The sequence below is a fragment of the Ictidomys tridecemlineatus genome, chromosome 1, assembly GCF_052094955.1.
Source record: "Ictidomys tridecemlineatus isolate mIctTri1 chromosome 1, mIctTri1.hap1, whole genome shotgun sequence".
Taxonomy (NCBI): Eukaryota; Metazoa; Chordata; class Mammalia; order Rodentia; family Sciuridae; genus Ictidomys; species Ictidomys tridecemlineatus.
In genome coordinates this window covers 151,843,987-151,850,828 of record NC_135477.1, presented here as the reverse complement: position 1 = coordinate 151,850,828, position 6,842 = coordinate 151,843,987, and the positions used below count along the sequence as shown (strand labels likewise).

The 6,842-nt window shown below is 47.1% G+C and overlaps 1 long non-coding RNA gene across 1 annotated transcript; it reads right to left on the bottom strand.

Annotated features, from left to right (window-relative positions):
* Window positions 1-247: 247 nt before the first annotated feature.
* On the bottom strand, window positions 248-6,149 carry LOC144377752 (uncharacterized). The gene is made up of 2 exons (XR_013438800.1): window positions 5,996-6,149; window positions 248-2,538 (listed from the first exon to the last, which is right to left on the bottom strand). It is a non-coding gene; the product is annotated as an uncharacterized LOC144377752 (long non-coding RNA).
* Between the last annotated feature and the right edge of the window lie 693 nt (window positions 6,150-6,842).

The window sequence follows — 6,842 nt, the reverse complement described above, 5'->3', positions numbered from 1 at the left end:
GGCAGGAGCATGTGACAGGGCAAACACTCACCTCTTGGTCAGGATGCAAAAGAGGAAGGGGCCAAGGTCCCACTATCCCCTTCAAGGATATGCCCCCCAGTGACCTAAAGACTTCCCACTAGATCCCACCTCTTTATGTTTTTGTCCTGGGATTGAGCCCAGGGGTGCTCTGCCATGACCAGCACAGCCAAACTAGCAGGTTCTGGCAATGGGAGATTGGAAGAAATAAAGAGTCAACACACATAGATCTTGAAGATAAAGCTGGGATCAGATGGAGTGCTGCTCTCTGATGGAGAAGCAGTTCTAAAGAATTACACCAGCGATCTTTATTATATATGTCTCCAAATCAGATTAAAGATATTCAAGCATTATTGTTTATATTCATGAAAGTTACAGATTACTAATTCATGGGCAGATTCAGGAGCAAGGGAACTGGTGAAACATTGTGGTTACCTTAGCAAGGAAGTTCCTTCATTCCCAGGAGCTGCTATGCCTGAGAATAAGATCGAGGCTGATAAGACTGTAGCATGGAGGACATCTCCATAGCAACCGGGCATCCTATGTCTTTGCACAAAAACTTTCCCAGCCACCAAGTATGCCACAGCCATGAAGTCATCAGGGACTCCAATCTCAGACACTGGTCTTCCAGTCATTGTCACTGCTCTCCACAGTGCTCAACCACAGAGTCATACCCCAGCCCTTTTTAAAGTATTTTATTTAGAGACAGGGTCTACTAATTTGCTTAGGGCCTAGCCAAGTTGCTGAGGCTTGCTTTGAACTTGTGTAGATCCCACCTCTTAAAGTTTCTACCACCTCTCAATAGTTTCATAGACAAGAGACTAAGCCTGTAGCATATGTATTTTGGGGGTCAGTTGACATCCGAACTTCAGCAATGCTAAGCCCAATTCTAGGCCTTTCCTCTGGTCCAGCTTTGAAGGATAGACATGCTGATGGCTAGGCCCATGGGTAGCTGTGGAAACGTGTGAAAGGAGTCTGCCCCCTTAGGCACATATAAGACTTGGGGTGCATGGGATGAAGCCAGGATAGGAAGAGACAGGTTGCAGCCTCATGCATGGTCCAACTCTCCCCTTCCTCCATTTTCTGGGTCACAAAGATTCTAGACTAGAACCTGACCTTCCAGGTAATTTTGAAAGTACAGTGGGCCCTTCATATCCATAGGGTCCACATTCACAGACTCAACTGAAGTTGAAAAAAATTTGCATCTATACTGAACATGTACAGATGGGGGTTTTCTATTACCATTTCCTAAACAATATTGTATAACAACTATTTACATAGACTTTGCATTTTATTAGAGATTACAAGTAGAGAAGAAGAGATAACAGCGTTAAGAGTAATATCCCATTGTGTATATATACCACATTTTCCTCAGCCAATCATCTGCTGAAGGGCATCTATGTTGGTTCCATAGTTTGACTATTGTGAATTGAGCTGATATAAACATTGATGTGGCTGTCATCACTGCAGTATGCTGATTTTAAGTCCTGTATAAACCACAAAGTGGGATAGCTGGGTCAAATGGGTGATTCCATTCCAAGTTTTCTGAGGACTGTCCATACTGCTTTTCAGAGTGGTTGCACCAATTTGCAGTCCTACCAGCAATGAGTGTACCTTTTTTCCCACACCCTCGACAACAATTACTGTTGCTTGTATTCTTGATAATTGCCATTCTGACTGGAGTGAAATAAAATCTTAGATTTGCACTTCTCCAATTGCTAGAGAGGTTGAACATTTTTTCATATATTTGTTGATTGATTGTATTTCTTCTTCTGTAAAGTGTCTGTTCCATTCCTTAGCCCATTTATTGATTAGATTATTTGATTTTTTTTGGTGTTGAGTTTTTTTGAAGTTTTTTTATGTATATATCTTGGAGATTAATGCTCTATCTGAGAGAGCCTACAGAATGGGAGAAAATCTTTACCACATGCACTTCAGATAGAGCATTAATCTCCAGGATATAGAAATACTGCATCATTTTATAGAGCATCTGAGGTGTCTGAAGGAAAGGTGGTCCTGAAACCAGTCCTCTACCGATATTGAGATAACTACATGCTTTGTCAAGGTCAAAAGGTAGAACATATGTAGTTTTATAATTTATATATTAGTTACCTATTGTTGATAACAATTTACTCCCAAAACTTAGCAGCTTAAAACGACACACACTAATTATCACACAATTTTTGTTGTCAGGAATCTAGTAACTGGTTTAGCTGGGTTTTCTGCTGCATAGTCTCTCAGGAGTTTGATTCGAGTCTCATCTTAAGATACACACTCTCAGAGGCCCAGTGAGGATAGGGTGGGCTACCAAGTGCTTTCAGGGGCTGTTGGTTCCTCCACACCTCTTAGCCGGGAGACCTCCTCTGCACAGCAGCCTGCTTCATCAAAGCAAGTCAGTCAAGAGGCAGTAAAGTCGGGCTGGGGATGTGGCTCAAGCAGTAGCGCGCTCGCCTGGCATGCGTGCGGCCGGGGTTTGATCCTCAGCACCACATACAAACAAAGTGTTGTGTCCGCCGAAATCTAAAAATAAATATTAAAAAAAAAAAAAATTCTCTCTCTCTCTCTCTCTCTCTCTCTCTCTCTAAAAAAAAAAAAAAAAAAAGAGGCAGTAAAGTCTGCTAGAAAAACAGAAGTTATGATCTTTGTGACTCAGGCAACTGACACCTTCATTTCCATTTCCTGACATACAAACTCCTAAAACCCTTGGAGTCTTGGGATCGATACAGGTGTCTTTTTATCCTAAGGAGATGACTGGTGGCTGGGGACCCCTGGACAGCTTCAGTGTAGGGAGTGGTCATCAGATAGACTAAGGTGTGATTACAGAGTTGGGACTTCCAGCCCCATGCCCTAATTTCTGAGGAAGGGAGAAGGACTAGAGGTTAAGATGATCACCATTGGCCAATGATGTTACTGCTCATGAATGCATAATAAAGATTCCATTAAAACCCCCAAAGGACAAGGTTCTGAGCTCTTGCAGGTAGCGAAACACGGGGGTTCCTGGAGGGTGGCATGGCTAGAAGCTTCAAGCTGCTTCCTTCTCCTGGGCCTTGCCATATCCATCTCTTTATCTGGTGTTCATCAAGGGTCAGTTTTTTTTTTTTTTTTCTGAATTCTGTAAGCCCTTTTAGCAATTTAATCAAGCCCAGGGGGAAAAGTTATGGGAACCTTGTATATAGACAGTCAGAAGCACAAGTCACAACCTAGGCTTGTAGTTAGCATCTGAAGCAGGCCAGTCATAGGGGCTGAGCCCTCATCCCGTGGAATATAATGCTTCCTCCACGTAGCTAGTGTCAGAATGGAATTAGAGGGCACCTGACTGTGTCTGCTTGCACAATCTGTAGAACTGCTTACATGGTGGAAAGAAATCTTCATACATTTCAGTGACCAAAGCTGTTATGGTTTGAATGTGAGCAAGTTACTCAAGTGAAGGGATAAACAGGGCATGAATACCAGAAGGTGGGTGTTACGGATTGGATGTGAGGTGTCCCTCCCAAAAGTTCATGTATGAGACAATGCAAGGACATTCAGAGGAGAAAGGACTGGGTTATTAGGTGAATTAATCCCTGATGGGATTAACTGAGTGGGAGCTGAAGGGGTGTAGGGTGTGGCTGGGATAGGTGGATTCCTGGGATTGTGTCTTTGGGGTATAAGTGGAGTCTGTCTTTCTGCTTCCTGATCATCCTGTGCGCGGCTTCCCTCAGCCACACTCTTCTGCCATGATGTTCTGCACCATCTGGAGCCCTGAGGAATGGAGCCGGCTGTCTGTGGACTGAGCCCTCTAAAACTGTGAACTCCCAAATAAACTTTTCCTCCTCTAAAATTGCTCTTGTCAGGACTTTTAGTCAGAGCAGTGAAAAGCTGACTAAAACAGTGGGGATCACTGGGGACCGTCTTAGAGGCAGACCGCCCCTCCCAAGCTCCAGAAATCTTACCAGCAGATCTGCCACAAAGCACCCCCCTATCAGGCCCCAAAGGCCCCAACTCTGGGGACCCAGCAGAACACAAGACCAGGTCTAGGTTCACAGTGCTGCCACTCTAGAGCCTAGTGCTCCCCAGAGCACTACCCAGGATCCTGGACAGATGAGGGAAACCCAATTGAGAGGGAGCTTTCATGAAGGACAGAAATTACCACCTCCAGTTCCAATTACCAGCTGAGCTAATTGCAAAAGTAATTGCAATTGAAGGGTCTAATTAACAGGCTGGGCCAGAGATGTTTTCCTTCTTCCCTGCCTCGGGGAGCCTCCTGCTGCCTCCTGGGGGCTGCAGACAGGGTGGGAATCCCATTCTTGAGGGAGCAGGAAATCTGGCCTGTGTCCCAGAGAACAGATTATTAGAGATAAACCAGACTCCTTCCCCACCCCATGAGGCTCCCCCAATCTTGAACGTGACCTTCCCTTTGGAAGTCCCCAGCCTGAAACTCTTAAAACATCTGGCCCACCCCAGTGCCACCAAGAGCCAAGGATTACGAGCAGTGGGCTCCTTGGGCAGAGCATTCAAGTCTTGGACCCCTCTCCTGCCCTCTCCTCCTCCTAGAGTGACTACATCAGGCTGGCTGTATCTTCCCTGCCCTCCTCACTGCCCATCCCCCCTGCAAACACCGCTCAGGCCTGTGTGACTGTCCAGCCTCCAGACTGCACAACTGGCCCATGCCCAGCTCTTGCTGCCAGCAGCACCCAGACCCACCTATCCCATTTGGCCCAGGACACCCAGCCTGACCTGGCAGTGGGTGAGCCAGCCCTTGGGCAGCACAAGGCAGGTATTCAGAAAAAATGAGGAAAGAATAAGGGTAAGCTAAGGGAGGCCCAGAGCCAACTGCCCTCCCTGCCTGACCAGTTCCAGCTGCCTACTGCCTCCCAGCAGATGACCCTCACGTCTGCACAATAGCCCTCCTTGGGCTGTACAGCAGCAGAGTTTACCCTCTGAGTCTAGGGCTGGGGTAAATCCTGGAATCAGACTTTAGGACTGTTTGGCCAAGGAATACTGGGGTCCTGGCTCCCACAATGGACCTGGAAGGGTTCTGGTGGACACATCCTCCTGGTTCCACGGACTTGTTGCCCATGGGAAGCTGCACAGCTAGATGGCCAGGGCTGAGTCTTACAACGCACAGAACCATAACAGAGGTCCCTCTCACTGTGGTCCCAGAGTTCCACTGCGTGAGCTCCTTGTTCCATAGAAAGAAACACAGGAGTTTGTAAACTCCTCCTATAAAGCTCCTCACTCTTGCCCTGGCCACGTTCTTGCTCAGTCCTTTATCAGGACTCACCACCCTCAGGATGGAGTCTGCATTTCTTTCTCTCCTTTTTTTTTGGGGGGGGTGGATACCAGGTATTGAACTCAGGGGCACTCAACCACTGAGCCACAACCCCAGCCCTATTATGTATTTTTTTAAAATTTATTTAGAGACAGGGTCTCACTGAGTTGCTCAGTGCCTCGCCCTTGTGGAGGCTGGCTTTGAACTCACCATCCTCCTGTCTCAGCCTTGCCCCTGGCTGTAGTCTGCATTTCTTACCTGGACATCCTTTACTCTCTGCTTGGATCATCTTATCCTCCCCTGCTTTCCTCTGGTTCCCCCAGGGTTCAAGCCACACCACCCTTCCTGGTGGCCCTGCCTGCTCCACGTTCTCACACGTCCCATCTTCGCCTCTTCTCTAAGGGCAGAGTCAGGCTTAGTGGAACCCCAGAACCTTACACAATCAAAGATATACCTCTTGATTATATATATATATATATTTAATGATGAATGTGACCCAAAGTCTAGAGGCTTAAACAGTGAGGCTTCCTGAAGCTTGTGGGTCATTAACCTCACAGAAGACTTGCCTCTCCCTCCTGATCCCATCCGGTCCTCATCCTCCTCCAAGATTTGCCCTACCTCTTACCTTCCTTGGGCCTTCTTTTCCCTCACTATGTTCCTCCCCTTCCATTACTAAAACAGATATGTGAGATAAACCAACAAAGAGAAAATGTTATTTTGGCTCACAGTTTTTGGAAGTTCCAGTTCAAGACTGATTGGCCCTTTGCTCTTGAGACTGGGGTAAGGCAGCATATTATGGCAGGAGCTGTGGGAGAGCAACACTGCTCACCCCAAGGCCAGGAAGCACAGAGAAAGAGGAGGAATAGACAAGACTCCCCCATCCCCCTTCAATGGCACAGCCCCAGAGACCTGAGAGCTCCCACTAGGCCCCACCTCTTAAAGGCTCCACCACCTCCCAACAGGGACTCACCCTGTTTTAAACACACAGCTTTGAGGGACATTCCAGATCCAAACTATAACGCCACTCCCACATGGGACAGGGCTCCCATCATGCCCTAGGCTTGACTTAAGGTGGACCAACCTCACTGCATAGTGGCATCTATCTGTGTGTCTGACCCTCCTAGGCAGGAAAAGTTGTATCAGTAGTCAGTACTTCGGTCTGAAGAGTGAAGGTGTCTCTGGAGACATTGTAAATGAATTAATTACTTCCCCACAAGTAAGAAAACAAATGTGAACATCTATTACATGTTCCAGAAAACTGAAACATCCAGCTGCCCAGAAGCAGGGGTCACTCCATTAGGAAAGTCTCCAATCCACCCATAACTATCAGCTAATTCTCCCAGCTTAATTCTCCAATACCTCAGGAGCCTAGGCCTGGGGAGTCCACCAGGGGGCAGTGCAGGACCATGAATGTCCATCCAGCTGGCAGCAGCAAGTAGCTGCCCTCCCATACACCCTGCAGAAATTTCCACCCAGCTCCACCCTCACCGGCTCACAGAGTTTTAACTCCTTGTTTAAACAGAAGAGGAGCCAGGCAGATCCAGAATCAAACCCCATCTCACCATTTCCATCC